Below are 16,592 nucleotides of genomic sequence, written 5' to 3'. Positions count from 1 at the left end.
AGTAATCATGACAAAAAGTTTTATTTTAACCAATTTATAACAGAAATTGATAATTATTTACTATCTTTAAAACCGTCGAAATATATTTCCAGAACACCAAGAAAAATGTCTGACAGATCGCATTGGAAGGCACACGAGTGGGTTGCATGGCTTCTTTATTATAGTTTGCCTATAATTAACTCATTATATCCACGAAAATATGCAGACCATTGGAGCTTAACAGTTGATGCTGTGTCCATCTTGTTAAAATCATCAATATTGGAAGTTGACGTTGACTATGCTCGACAGTGTATATTTAAATTTGTAAAAGACACGGAAATATTGTACGGAAGTGAGCATATATCGTTCAACTTACACTTGCTTACACATTTGCCCGAAAGTGTATTAAATTGGGGCCCGCTTTGGACTCACAGCGCCTTCATTTATGAAGATTATTACCAGCTGTTACTGAATTTTGTAAAAAGTTCAAACGCCGCAAATCTCCAAATCTTAGAATGTTTTCGAACCAAACTAGCTTTTGAAAAACTTCTTGCATTATTTAAACATAAATTATCTTCAGATCAATTGGAATACATAGATAATACTCTCAATTCCAGAAAAATATCAAAACCATCTTTAATAATTGGTAATGCACACTTTTTAGGAAGAGTTGTTACGAAATATGATTTACCAACAGCATATCATTTGGCTTTACAACGGATATATGTCGAGGCCGATGAAAACTGTGCAAAAACAATGTTTAGTCGTGTTATTATCAACAGCGAAGTTTTTCACAGTATTAAATATACAAGAGTGACAAAGAGAAATAGCTACACAGTCATACTAACCGATAGTCAAATTTTCGAGGTCCTGGTTTATGTAGTATTAGAAGTGAATAAAATTTTAAGATGTTATGCAATAGGACAATATTACGAAAAATGCTCATCGAAAATAATTCCCAGCGGGAGATTAAATCATTTGATTTTAATGAAGAAGTCAACAACGGGTCTAACAGCAATCGACCTGGTGATGATTAAGGAAAAAATTACAGTAATTAAAATACCAAACAAGGAATTATATGTCGGATGTATACACCCCAATCGGTACGAATTGCTATCTTAAATACGATGAAAAACTGGATGGTAGAAAAAATATAAATGATATTAATAAGTTCAGAGGTAATTTCCAATAACTTGTGAACTTATAAATATTTATTAGAGATGGATGTAAGCACTAATAATTTTAATATAAATAATCAACGCCGTAAAAAAAACATCAGAAGTTGCGATTGATTCAATGTTATTTTTTCAACGTTACATATTAAAGTCAAGAAAAACAATAAAAGAAACAATAAATAATATTATAAACAAACGTGTGAAATTGAAAAAAAATTGCCTCATCCAAAGTGAGATCAAACAATGAGTGACAAAATAATATTCCGGTTTAGTAAAATATTTCAGTCGGTAACAGTTACCATTAGAGCAGCAGAGCAGCCGTTAACTCGTATAATTAGATAAAAAGTATGTGAAATAAAAACAATAAGATAAATATTTTTTCAGTTGGATTTTATAAAATATTCTACATTATATGTGTATTATTTAAGTTGAAGTATTTTTAATAATATTTATTACCATCCCGCCAAAAAGTATAAAAAGTGGAGTTGGCAGCACTGTGACTTGGTGAACTAGATGCGTTTGAGAATCATTTACAACGACACGGCAAGCACTTTAGATTACTGGAAGCTTTTGACAGTATTAAAAATCTAAAACGTTATTACAAAAGGTTGATTGCATCGTAGAATAAAAAAGTAAGTGATTATTATTTTTTAAAATCATTATTTTTCTCGGCCACAACAAATTACGACAAAATGAATGTTATGAAAAAATAATAATCTGAATAAAAAATAGAAGTTACTGGTGTTTTGCTTTTACATAGATTAGTTTAAAACAAAGAAATGTAGTATTATAAAAAACCAAAGCACACCAAAATTAATGCTGATTAAAATCCTGGGTACATTCGAAAATTAAAAAAAAAACCGAAATTAACCTAAAACAATAGCGTGTATATTATATTAATACATACACATGTCAACAGGATGGCAAAAAAACTCTTTGCGCTGCTGAAGTGGGTAGGTGATCCTGACGACAAGAAATATACAGTTGGAATTGATGTCAAGTGGATTAGAAAAGGGCATAGCCGGATAAGCAGGTCGAATCGGCCCCCGCTGAATTTTTTGTCGGTACTTCAGGGATCAATTTGGACCCAAATGAAAATAATTCAGTGAAAATTTCAGCTATTAATCTTAAACGGTTTCCGAGTAATTGAAAAAAAACCTATTTTTTGGTATTTATTTTTTTTTTAATAGTAAAATTAAAAATTTTTTTTGCTGATTTTTTTTTAAATACTTACGAGTAAAAGCTGTGAAAAAAATTTTTTTTTATGATTTCTAGACTAATAGCCGATTTTTAAACTAAAAAACAAAATTACAATTATTTTTTTTTTATGCCTATTTTAAAACATGCAATCACCAAATTTGGACAGAATACGTCTTTTATACCCCTCTGTACTCGGGAATTTTTTCAATTTTTTTGGTTTGGTGCAACGTCATGAAAAAAATTAAAAACTAATTTTTTGTTAATTATTTTATATTTCAACTGCTTAGAAGACTACTTACAACTAATTATAAAATGTATTTATTCATAAAAATATTCATCAAAAACGTACGTGGTCATCAAAATATTTTTTAATATTTTCGTCAATCTTCATCACTGTCTTCATTAATAACTACACAGCGCCCGGTATTATTGAAAATGCGACTTAAAAGGATCATACCAGCTTTCTCAAGCAGTGTCATACTTAGCTGAGATGATGGATGAAGATAATAATATAAGCCTTCACTACGTAAGATCGGCTGAAAACATTCTTAGATTTCAAGTAAGATCTCGGCATATTATGCAAAAACATATCGCTGCTTCATTGAGTATCATCGTGGCAAAAATGGAGTTAACGGAATTTCTCGATATTGCTGTGATTGTGCCAACGGTCGGCGTACAGTTGGTTGTTGTTCGCATGTAGCAGCTATTATTTATTACCTATCACATGCTAGATATTTATCGAGAATTGTAAGACCAGCAGAAATTTTAAGTCGCATTTTCAATAATACCGGGCGCTGTGTAGTTATTAATGAAGACAGTGATGAAGATTGACGAAAATATTGACAAATATTTTGATGACCACTTACGTTTTTGATGAATATTTTTATGAATAAATACATTTTATAATTAGTTGTAAGTAGTCTTCTAAGCAGTTGAAATATAAAATAATTAACAAAAAATTAGTTTTTAATTTTTTTCATGACGTTGCACCAAACCAAAAAAATTGAAAAAATTCCCGAGTACAGAGGGGTATAAAAGACGTATTCTGTCCAAATTTGGTGATTGCATGTTTTAAAATAGGCATAAAAAAAAATAATTGTGATTTTGTTTTTTAGTTTAAAAATCGGCTATTAGTCTAGAAATCATAAAAAAAAATTTTTTTCACAGCTTTTACTCGTAAGTATTTAAAAAAAAATCAGCAAAGAAAATTTTTAATTTTACTATTAAAAAAAAAATAAATACCAAAAAATAGGTTTTTTTTCAATTACTTGGAAACCGTTTAAGATTGATAGCTGAAATTTTCACTGAATTATTTTCATTTGGGTCCAAATTGATCCCTGAAGTACCGACAAAAAATTCAGCGGGGGCCGATTCGACCTGCTTATCCGGCTATGCCCTTTGATGACGAAAAATATCACCAAGACTTAGAGGCAGATCCAACCAAAATTTATGTAGTCGAGTGGCGTGATACTAAAAAAAGACCACTGGGTGGATGGACAACATTTAACGCAATGATTATTGCGGTATCTGGTAATAATTTTAATTATTTTTACACAATGAAATTATTATTGAGTTTAGTTGTACTTTGTTATTATTAATGTTTCATGTAATAATTATAAAAATATTGCCAATGGGTTCTCTGTTAAAGTGACATAAAGGATCCGTAAACATATTTTACGTTTTACAACATATAAATAGTATTAACCCTTTCGGTACGGACGCATTCTACGTCGCGCCGTCCCCGCTGACCGAGCAGTCGCGGCAGGCGTCCGTACTTGCGGAACAACTGCAAGCGCCCGTCAGACGCACAATACCACGCTATCTTACGCAGAGCGAGTGCAGTCGCTCGTAAAAAAAATGCTTAAAAAATTATAACATAATGTTGGGTTACCATGGTCACCGTTCGTACATAACTAGCGTCAAATGTTGGGTTACCATGGTCACCGCTCGTACAGAGCGAGCGTCAGGCGTTGGGTGACTATAGTCACCGCTCGTACAGAGCGAGCGTCGGGCGTTGGGTGACTATAGTCACCGCTCGGACAGAGCGAGCGTCGGGCGTTGGGTGACTACAGTCACCGATCGGGCCGAAAGGGTTAATATCGACTTTTTTTCTCAATTTAGATTCAATTGCTGTACTAGAAAAAAAAATTAATGCTCTTGATGGAATAACATCCCGAAGGAAAGTTTTAACTAATGATGATAACGAGAATGAGACTGATGATTCGACTGGGAACCTAAAACGTAAAGCTGATGAGGATGAGGTATAGTTGGTAAACTTCTTCTCGAAATAACTAATATTTTAAAAAATACTAAATTTAAATAAATCATTTATAAAACTAATAATTTTTATTTTTATTCTCAGGATTCAGAAGCTACGGCAGCCAAAAAAATTAATTTTAGCGAAATTGATTTGGAAAAAGACGAAGTATGATTGCATTAAATGAAATTTACTCGAATTATTTAAGGATTTTAGAGATTCAATCTTATGGCATTCAATGGATGATAATGATAGTAAATGAATTTTCAGCCCGTTGAAGAAACAGATATCACTATTGTTTCTGAAGTCGTTCAAGCTGAAGATAAAGAAAAGAACGTTGCAAGTGAATCAAGTAACACCACTGGAAGTTCAACTTCGGTTTCCCAAAATAAGAACCTTAGCAATATTGATGGTGTAAAAACAAGCTACCAAAATGATTGTCCATCAACTCCATGCTCACCAAATCAATATGTGACAGCAGGGCAGTTAAGAGAAGGTATTGTTCCATAAAGATTGTTAATATTTCATACATGAATATAAATTCATCTCAATGTTTGTATGTTTTAGTACTGAATGAATTAAAAATTCTCTACGAAAACAAACCAAAATCAATCTCAAAACCCTGTGCGTCAGATAGCAGTCAAAAAGATGAGAATTCTAGTCCTGTTTTTTTATGTTAATTTTTAATTATTTACATCCGCAAATTTTATACTATCTCTGGCATTAAATATTGATTTCATTTTTTAGAAAGAACTTGGACAGAAAGGTAGTAAAATTTTTATAACTGGAGAGCAATGGAGTGCTATTAAATCCAAATCCACGTTCACGTCTATGGGTATTGCTCTTGTTATGGCTACATTTGATATGACAACGCTGTTGCGTAGTAATTACAAAGGTGGTAAGTCAAAAATAAAAAAACCTGATGATGACAATGTCGTGTACAGTGCACTGGATCAGAATATAATTGCTGCGATTAAAGGTAAATATAAAATAATTATAGCTATTTGTTTAGTAAGCCATACTAATATTTGAATTAAAAATTGTATTACAGACACTGTTAAAAGCCGTTTCAAGAGTACATTTAACGATTCTAAATTTGGTTCTGCAATAAATAACAAATTAACTGCATTGAGGAGAGACCATAAGCTGAAAAACGTAAGTTTAAATAAATTACTATTCTATAATTGCTATCACCAAAAATTTTAAGATACACGAATGCTGTATTCATTTTTTTATGTATTTTATTTTATTTATTCATTTTTATAGGCAAAAGCAGCAGACGCAAATCAGAAAGAGAGAGAGGAAAAATAAATCGAAGAACAAGATGAAATTTGAAATGCTTTTGAGTTTTTTATTTTACACTTGCTTGTTTAACTTTTACTTAATACTAATTAATACTTACATACTTTTTTATAATCACCAATATAACCGGTATTGATAATTTTTTATAATTTTAAACTTGAGACAAAAATGAAGAAATGATTTTCGAAAAAACATTTAGAATAAGCTAAATATAATTAAATTATACGAAATATCTTGAAAACGTACATTGCAATCAAATACACAAAAATATAAACCTACCTATAATTTGTTAATCCAGTTCATGTCAAGGTCCTTTTCTCCCTTTATTTCTGTATATATTCTTAAATATATTTCAATATATTTTTGCACGCACATCGAAGTGAACTTTGCATATATTTGACCATATATTTTAGTTTACATGCCTGCATATATTTCTGCATATATGAATACATATATGGGAACATATATATTGTTGCGTATGAATTCGATATATATTTTCGCATATATTTCGAAATATATTCACACATATATTTCTGGCATATATTTTTGGGCAAATTCTGTTATATTTTTTATATATTTTTATGTGTTTTACATATATTTTCAGATATATTTTTATAATTATATTCTGAAATATATATTAAAATATATTTTTTTTCGGTGTGGGATCTCAATGGTGTGTTTTTCATCAGATTTGATGATTTACTGGTTGAAGTACAGTAGAACGTCGATTATCCGAACGTCGGTCAACCGAACGACCGCTCAAAGAATAGGGTATCAGAATAATCCAAAAAAGTACTGTAGGTTGATGTTAGTAATAACTGAAATTATATTTACACTATGTACAAGATATTACCGGTAATTACAGAGTAATGCGTAGATACAAAAGCAAGCTTACCTGAATCAACTACAAGTACGCTTTTAGTAATAATAATTAATTTGCACACTTAAATATTCCTGTGTTACAATTATCACTTTTAATAATCAGCTAAAGCTGTGAGTGTGTTCACTGTATATCAGCGTGCTTTCTACCAGCTCGCGCAGTGGCAACTACTCTCGTGTTCAACGGCTGCTCGTCTTGAGACGCTCCCCATTGCTCGGCACGACATCTAACCGTCGTGTATAAGTTTGAGTTGTCTCACACTTGCATATATATAATATATTTCAGTTATAAGCGTGACTCTTATAACTCAAAAGGGTTGCGGAAATAATAATTCCTGAGTCTCAACGACTTGGGTTGATGTATAAACGATACTAAAACATTATATTAACACCGATCACAAATAATTACGTAAATAATAACAAAAATAATTATAACAGTTATAGTCACCTAAATCAACAACAATGTCGGTTTTGACGATCGGGAATGCAGGCTTAGTTGATAGTTATGACAAAGAATAATTTATAATAAACAATATATTTTGCGGAGCATTCACTATGACGCTAGTGGATGTCCCGAGCGCCTGTCAATCACTCCCCTCTCTCCCGAGGCGATGGCTCCGCGGTGTTCACTCTTAGTTATCCTTTCCGTAACCCGTTCAGCGTGTTTATTGTTTTTCATGGATAAGTTTGGGTGAACAGGTCACAAACTTACACATATATATATACATATATCCGTATTGCTTTGGTTACCACACTTTCATTGAATATCAAAAGGAATTACAGTGGACTCCCGGTAATCCGACAAACGTTTTGCAGGGCAGTGTCGAACTATCGAATTTGTCGGATTATAGAGTACTACCTAAGACTCCCTATAGTCCGGATTTTTTTTCAAAAAGAGTACCTTGTAATCCAACAAATTACAGATCCAATGATAAGATTCTATATGTTATACCCTGAAGTACAAATCATACTTCATTATGTATGTCGAATTTAGTAAATTAAACAACACAATAGAGAGCTTACGTTTTATTATAAAATTAACGTCATTAATGCTATAAAACTTATAAAAAATAATAACTTTACACTAGGATATAATTGTGTACAAACAAATGTACATATTTACTAATATGATCAAAAACTATGAATAAAAATCATAATATGAATCAATCAATTTATGAAGCATGAAAATATTCATCAATTTATTTGTTTAACATTGTTGAAGCGCGAGACCAAAGCTCTGTCCCTCAGTCTTCTCAAAAGTAAATGTTCGTTGTAGGATGCACCATTCTCTTCAGCCCATTGCAAACCCAGCTCAAAGGCGTTAATTGCATATTGTGCTGTCACTTGCGGAATAGTTGCAATTACGTTATCGTCATCTTCCTGATTTAATGTTGTAGAGCTAGAAATCTCTTTCATAATCTCTTTCATAATCCAGGCACCAGATTTTCAAATCTTCCGGACTTATCTGTGTTTCAGCAGCAACTTGCTCTATTACTTCCGAAGTTACACTGATTTATGGATCGTTGCTAGGAATGGTGACTATATCTGGCCAAAACTTTTTCCAAAACGATGTAATAGTTGATGGAGGTAATGCATTCCACGATTCACAAAGAACAAAAACCAAGTCTTTCATATTTAGTTCTTTTAACGTTTTTTCTATTGGCTGGTCTTTTGATACGGCTCTCATACGTTGGTTTTTTTATAATCTTGCTTGACAAACTGAATGATATGCTGATCCATTGGTTGAATCAGTGCAGTGCAGTTTGGCGGAAGAAACATCGCAGTGATGCATTTATCCTCAGTTGTCAGTTCTTCTTCAGACGGATGACCAGGAGCGTTATCGAGAAGCAATAACGCTTTTTGAGGAAAATTATAATCTTTCAACCATTTTCTAACTTCTGGTATGAAGCATTCATCAAACCACTTTTTGAAAAGGTCTTTTGTCATCCACGCACTTTTTTGTCCATAATAGTGTACAGGTAAATCAATATTTTTGAATGCACGTGGTTTATTAGATTTTCCAACGACCACCATCTTTAGCGCGTGTGCACCCGCAGCATTAGCACATGGTCATATGGTTACACGTTCTTTACTTACTTTTCGTCGAGGTACGAATTTCGCGTTATAGGCAACGAACATTTTGTTAGGTATCACACGCCAAAAAAACCCTGATTCGTCTGCATTGTACACCTGTGACGGGTTAAGGTTTACATCCTTCACCTTTTGCAAAAATCTTAATTTACATGGCTCTATGCAGGTCGCATCATTAAAAAGTTTCCCTCCTGTAATAGTCATTAAACGTATGCCATGACGACTTTTGAAACGTTTTAACCATCTCTTGCTAGCCACAAAATCATCTTTTTTTATTATTTCCTTAAAAAAAAACTTAGCTTTCATGGCCAACATGGGTCGCGAAATGGGCGCATGCCTATTTCTTTCCTGAAGAAACCTCATGTACAAAGCTTCTTCCACTTCTGGATGTTCAGCTTTCTTGAGTGTCTGTCTCTTGCCTGGCCCACAGTCAGTAGTTGACACGAAGTTCTTTATCTTCTCGTGATTTTTTTTAATATTATAAATTGTAGATCGGCCGATGCCGTATTCACTTGCTAAACTACTGAAAGATTCATTATGATCTAAGCGGTCAAAAATATCACATTTTTCTTCAATTGTCAGTGTTTTGTGCTTTCGCTTCTGGGCTTGTGACGACATTACTAGGTACGTATACGTAATACACAATGAATAAACAGTAAATAATGAACGCACGCTAGGCCACACCGCTATCACATGTAGTCAAATTCAAAATAAGCAATCAGAATCAAAACAATACCTACGCGTCGAGTACAATAGTTGTGGCGCGTACAAGTTGCAACCTGTTCAATCATGTCGGATTACAGGAGGTGTCGGATTAGACGGGGGCCGGATTACTGGGGGTCCACTGTATATACATACACAGAGGTGGAATTAAAAAGAACGAATAATTAAGTTTCCATGGCCAAAAAGTTTTCCATGAAACCTCAGATCCAAAAAGTGCGTCACGTCGTCATGTAGATAATGACATGTTGTTAACCTTCACGTCATATCCATCATCATCGATCATTAGTTAAAAGAAAAAAATTCACCAGTATCGGAGGATGTTTCACATTTATTTGGCCGGCTTTTTGGGTGACATTATTTTTTATTTTTTTTTAACGTTGGAACAATTTATTTAAATGTTCAATGTAACTGACTGAATACATCGTGACGTCAGCACGAATGACGGAGAGAGGAGAGCCTAGAATAGAAACAAATAGAATCTTATCGGCAGTGCTCTGAGGTGGGGACAAGTTATCCTGCAATCAGTACCACTTACCTTGCCGTGGTTGCAATTAGTACCGAAGGGGCTAAGAAGGAAATGGTAGCGCGAAATTAGGATTTAGAATAGGGAACACTTTTGCACGTAGTATAAAATTATTACTAAAAGAAGGGTAATTGAATAGATGATTCAATTAGACTAGTATATAGTTGATGTCTTATACATAATATATTTGCCGCTAATTTCGCTAAATCTCGGGTGTTGAGCTCGATCTTTTCATGTAAGAAATACATCTTTTTCATTTTTTGGAAACCTGTGCCACCACAGATGTTACGTCGGAACAATTTAAAACACAGCACTTTGCTTTTCTAGGCATATTTACTTACAAATGCTTCAAAAAATTTTTTATATCAGAGCTATTAGAGCGAACGCTTTCAATCAACAAGTAGTTGTGAAATGTAACAAAATGTAAGATTGCGGCAGCGTCGCTAATTTACTGCAAATTGGCCGCGAGTGAAGGGTTAAAAGGTGTGCCCGTTAATGAAAGCAGTATTAAACAGGGAACGCGTCAGCCTATGGCAGATTCGAGGCTGTGAAGCAGTCAAGCCACCGACGCCGCACGGCACAGTCGTACACCGCTTTGAGGCAGTGCCGGATTAAGACAGCGTGGGGCCCGTAGCAAATTCCATTAAGGGGCCCTTGCTTTACCTTAGGTTTTTAAATTTATTAGGTGATTAACAAAACAAGATGTTACAAATAAACTTTTCTGGATTTAATGTGGGCAAATTCAGAGATTACACTATTGATATCGATTTCTCTGAACAAAGCAGTTTCTACATTCATCAAGCTGAGGTGATTTAGACGTTCTTGGCCCATCGTGTTTCTCAACTGATTTTTCATACGCTTTACCGTTGAGAAAGAACGTTCACCACTGCAGTTGGTGATCATGAGAGACAAGTAAATGCGCAAGGCAATTTCTACATTTGGGAAACACGATTCAAAAGAATTATTCATTAAAAGATTATAGAATCGCAGTTCCAGAGCCTCGTCCTTCTTGCGGTCAATAGCAGTAGCCACATCTATTTTGAGCAGCTCAGCGAACTGCACTAATTCATCGCCTGGGTTATCCTCCAAATCATTTGCGTAAGCACTGACGATAACTGAAGATTTTTTAAAAATCTCCTCTGTTGTAAGAAATTGTAACTGACGAAATACCCAAAAAGCACTAGTCACTTTATGGTATACTTTGATACGCTTAGCTAAAGCAGACAGTACGTTATCAATAATGACAACGAACACCTGAATTTCAAAACGTTGTCCAGGTGTTTGATTTTCAACAAATTCGTCAAGTCAAATTCGACGCTTCATAAAGGGAGTAACTTATGTTAAGGTCTTCATCAGACGAATGCAGCGAAGCGCTAGCTGCTTGCAAGCCTTCTAGGATTCCGTTCCACGCAATTGTCATTATTCCCGTTTCCAACTTATTCATCTTTGAAAGTAGTCCGTTAGCTTGATTAGGACACTCTGCCTTTTGATCCACGTTATTAGAAATTTCTTCCAAAATTTGCCTGATAGTGGTAAAACCACATAAAAGTGCCTTCATGGCATCAGCTCGGGCTGACCACCTAGTGTCGAATAACTTTCCAAAATCGGAAATTTCGAAGTTGTATCTTTGAGTGCTTTCGTAAGAAGACCCCATCGATAGGTAGAAGCGGAGAAAAACGTATAGAGGTTTTTAACGAAAGCGAAAAAAATTGATGCTTCTGTACAGCAGTCTGCATCGCACTTAGCAACTAAATTTAATGAATGTGCAAAACAGGGAATGTATTATTCTGCGTACTCATTTATTTCTTTAATTCGTGCTTGTAAGCCGCTGTATTTTCCGCTCGTATTGCTGGCGTTATCGTACCTTTGCCCACGACAATCTTTGATATCAATGCCATTCTTACTTAAGAAACCTAGTAAACTTTGGGCGAGTTGTTCAGCAGTATGGCCTTCTATTTCCAAGAACTTAGCAAATCTTTCATCTAGTCCAGATGGAAGAACAAAGCGCACTATCAAAGTCAATTGGTCTACATGCGATATATCTGGAGTAGAATCCAATGATAGTGAATAGAAAGTTTTCGTCTCTTGAGCACCTGATGTAAGAATGTATGTAGATGAATGTTTACATGTTGGAATCTCACGCTTCTGATGGGAAGCACGCAAAACGGTCAAAGCCATCTAATAAATGATATGCGGATGTGCAGTATCATTAGTTACGAGAAAATTCATTGTTGGAGACATAAATTTGAAAAACTGGTGAATTCGAAAAATTAACGACGGAGCCAGGAATCGAACCTGGTATCTAGAGATGCTTGACCGGAGCCTTACTCCACTAGACCACCTAGCCACCCTGACTCTGTTGTCGTTAATTCCTCTCATCACCAGTAAGTTCAAATTTGTTTTCTTGTGCTTTGTATGTGTGAATAGAACGACGGTTAATTTTTCGAAATCACCAGTTTTTCAAATCTATATATCCAACAATGAATTTTCTCGTAACTTATGATACTGCACATCCGTATATCATTTATTAGACGGCTTTGACCGTCTTGCGTGCTTCCCATCAGAAGCGTAAGATTCCAACATGTAAACATTCATCAACATACATTCTTACATCGGGTGCTCAAGAGACGAAAACTTTCTATTGATACTCAATAGTATTTGCATCTCTTGATTTCGCGAATCATCTGATCCAGTATGCTTAATGCAATTAGTTGGATGAATTCCTCGCATGTTGTTTTTGATAAATATGACGTATTTCCTTTCCTTTATTAGCATGATTTTGAATATATAGGGCCATAAGAACGTCTACTTCGGCTATTAATTTTAATAAGCCTCAATAGTTCCTATTGTGAGGTGACCCAACACTGTCATCGCTACCCCGAAACGCAAGACCTCGTTCTGCTGAAAACGTTATTACTGCAATAATTCGTTTGAGTAGTAGCCGCCAATAATTTTGCTCAGTTTCAATTTGGCTCACAAGTTGAGAATCGACACGCGCATTCTTGTTTTTGCGATTTGACAGTGAAATTATGGCTTGTCTATGCGGAGTGCTTTCTTCATGTCTTTTCAACAAATTGTTCGCGATCTTTCAGTCATCCAATCCGTGTTCCGTAAACCGTGGTGACGAACTATCTAAACCCGTAACTTTGCAAACAAAACAGAACAGTCGCCCTTTGGCTTCTGAATAACACAACCAATCTCTGACGTGAGTTTTATTCATTGGTTTGTATGTGAAAAATGACTTTTGGCAGAATCGTGGCTTATTTTCTTTTTCGAACATTTTTTTTTACAACACAAAATCACTGTTCGTATGTTACACTTCGCTGCTTCCTTTCGCAATCCAATAATCTCTATCAAAGTTTCTCGACCGTTCACCAATATCGTTGGAGTATATTTCACTTTCATTTTGTTTTTGGCTTAAAAGTGTAGTAACACAGCATCATGTAATATGCCTTCGAGTTCTCTTTGGCTGGAATATGACGATTCTGGATCGAGAGGAACGGCTGTCTCTTCGGCTGCAGTATCACTAGAAGACGTGGCTACATCAGAAGCAATTATAGTACTACTATTATGGGGACCCGGTGGCCTATCGGCCTAAAATTTAAGCTATTTTAAAAAAAAATATTCTACATGAAGGTAATGACTAATGCTTTCAAATTTTCTTCACACTTATTTTATTACTTATCAACTACACAAAAATTAAAATTAAGACAAAGAAATTTTTTTTTTCAATTAGAAAAATGGCGCTCCCTCTCCAAGAAAATGGACCTGACTGGTGGGTGGTGATTTATCTCTCCCTCTGATCTGAAATAAACAAAAATGACGGATTTCTAATTAGTATAAGTATAGTTATCGCAGGAACTAGAATGAAAAACGAAAATTTGACAAAATGGCGCGTAGTTAAAAGTACGAGTCTGAAAACGACCCGTTTTTTTCAATGTTTTGTTAATAAAAAAAAAAATGAAAATATTTTACGGAAACTATTTCTTTTAGTTCTAACGAAATCCAGTACTGTACAGAATAACATATTAAAATTTCAGACAAATCGGTCGAGTAGTCTTTGTTTTTTGGCCCCCACCAGACAAAAAAAAGTAGTTTCAAGATAAACGCGTTTAAAGTTTCAAGTAAGTATATTCTCAAGAAATTGGATTGAAACATACACTTACAATCAATCGGCGATCCCAGCACCATAAAAAACTCTCTGTCTTCTCAAAATCTTCACTTTCTTTACTCTTGGATTTTTTACGAGCAGTTTTTGCCTCTTTGGAGTCACTTGTGCTTTGACGATCAACCTTGTAGATTCGTCGCTCGTCACGATCTTGGGCTAGTTGATCGGCGTATGAACCGATTTTAATACCCATTACGCCCATAATCTTCAAAATAGCTCTAAAACCTTCGTTAAATGTACAAGCAGCACAATATGCAGCGATGTCCACAATTTTTTTTCCAGAAAATTGATGCTACGGTGCAAGTTGCCAGACGCAAGAGTTGAAACTCTCATTGTTATTTTGAGTATTATTGCCAAGACATCTTTTTAACAGACTTTCATCCGTTAAACCCTCGTAAACTGCCTTCAAAATGGCTTAAGCATCATCATCCAGAGCAGGTGAATGCTCATAGGTGTCCAAAGTACCCGTAGCTTCACTTTTACGCCGTTTACACCAAGAGTCAGGACCTATTGGACAATAGGAGTGTTGCGGATTTTCATTTGTCGAGATGTTGTGATAATACCTCGCCAAAATTTCGTTCTTCATGTCTTTTATAGAATCACGGTGTCGACGAATTGCTAAACCGTGAAATATAGAAAGTTCCTTTGATAATTTATTGGGTAATTTTGTTGTTTTGACAGTATCTTTTCCTACAGATTTTTTTCTAGTTTTCTTAGATTTTTCATCTTCACCAGTGTTCTCATCTTTACCAGTTGCTTTCGATATTTCTGATATCGCTTTTTTCAACTGTTCATATTCTTTTTTAGCTTCGAGTCCACGTTTATATACAAGTTTTTTAACATGTAAAACAGACTTTTTTTTTGAACAATAAAATCATCACCGTGGGGCTTGACTTCCAATGAAGATTTGAATTTCGTGGTGTCGCCATCTCCAATATAATTAGCATACTTGACTCTATTTCATTTTTCGGACCTTTCAAATATTTCTATTATATCGTCGACTTCCATTTTTTCTGAACTTCCCTCATGATTAACATCACAATCATTTTTATGTTCTTCATACCACAGCGCATATTCATCGGTTTTTGTTTTTCCGACCCAGCTCGAACATCCTTGACAAATTTTGTTTTTAACAGCAACGTCCAGAACTTTATTAGTATATTTTCCAATAATTGACACTAACCCGAGAAGAGAAGAAAAACCACGTTTCGCCCATGAACCATCGCCAGATATACAAAGTTCATTAGCTGGATGTCCTTGCTCTTCATTCATTTCCATTTCTTCTGAGACAGCTTTTTTAAAAACAATTTTGGTAACGGTCTCTGCAGCAATTTTTATGTTATTTACTATACTACAATAAGTGCTGTTACAGAGACCGTGTCCTAAATCCATCAACCCGCAAAAATTGTTAATCCCTTGAAAACCAACTCCAAGCATCCTCATGACAAAAACAAGTCTGCGCTTGATTTCAAATGCCTTGTCTATGAAAGGAGAAGACGGAATTAAGCTTTCTTTGTACTGACATTGGACAGAAAGCGTACACCCTAAACCACGTTGAAAATTTTTAATAAAATTAACATCACCATTGCAGTTTTTACACTTTACTAACTGCTGTAATATTGGAAAAACAGTGGTGAATTGAATTATACAATGATTCATACTTGGATTCATATTATATTCTAATTCCTCACTGTTTTTGATTTTTTCATCCGAAATACTTGTGTATCCAGTACTATTTTTACTCGTGTAACGATTACCTTGAAAAGATCTTTTTTTGCACTTTTGACCATGTCTTCTACTACTGTTTCGGCTCTGCTTACGATCCATATTTTTCAATAAAATTATTACACTCGATGTTACTATCGCTGAGGAACACGTTAAACTAACCAGTATAACTCTTGAAACTAAAATATTTCTCCTTCAATTTATACATTAGTCTGAGTCAGATACACGAACCCGAGCAGCTGCAACTAAAGAACAATACAATAGAGCCCGACCCACCGATTCTTCTACCTACCTGACTTTATAATGGGCTGTAAATCCAGAAATACTCGGAATTTCGTCACCAAATTTTAACAGTATATTTTTAAGATACTATACTTTCAAAATATAGAAAAAAAAAGAATCGATTTTTCGAAAATTCTAGACCACCGGGTCCCCTTATATGTACAATAAGATGCAACCTCTGTATTTTCTGCGTCAATTTCTGTAGATTTAGCAACATGACTCTGAAAATTGAAAAACTCGGACAGTTTACGTGTTTTCGAAAGAATAGCTTCGTCCTTTTTTTCTTTT

At 34.6% G+C, this 16,592-nt stretch overlaps 1 protein-coding gene and 1 long non-coding RNA gene across 3 annotated transcripts in view; one reads left to right on the top strand and one right to left on the bottom strand.

Annotated features, from left to right (window-relative positions):
* LOC124210905 (sodium-dependent neutral amino acid transporter B(0)AT3) overlaps nucleotides 1-16,592 on the bottom strand; it is a 490,584-nt gene that overhangs the window by 47,728 nt on the left and 426,264 nt on the right. The gene's annotated exons all lie outside the window — the stretch shown is intronic.
* On the top strand, nucleotides 4,897-6,056 carry LOC124210910 (uncharacterized). Its single transcript, XR_006881331.2, has 3 exons — nucleotides 4,897-5,107; nucleotides 5,359-5,766; nucleotides 5,878-6,056. It is a non-coding gene; the product is annotated as an uncharacterized lncRNA (long non-coding RNA).

The sequence above is a fragment of the Neodiprion pinetum genome, chromosome 2 (assembly GCF_021155775.2).
Source record: "Neodiprion pinetum isolate iyNeoPine1 chromosome 2, iyNeoPine1.2, whole genome shotgun sequence".
Classification (NCBI taxonomy): domain Eukaryota; kingdom Metazoa; phylum Arthropoda; class Insecta; order Hymenoptera; family Diprionidae; genus Neodiprion; species Neodiprion pinetum.
The sequence above is the reverse complement of the archived record's forward strand: the minus strand, read 5'-3'. Positions and strand labels throughout refer to the sequence as shown.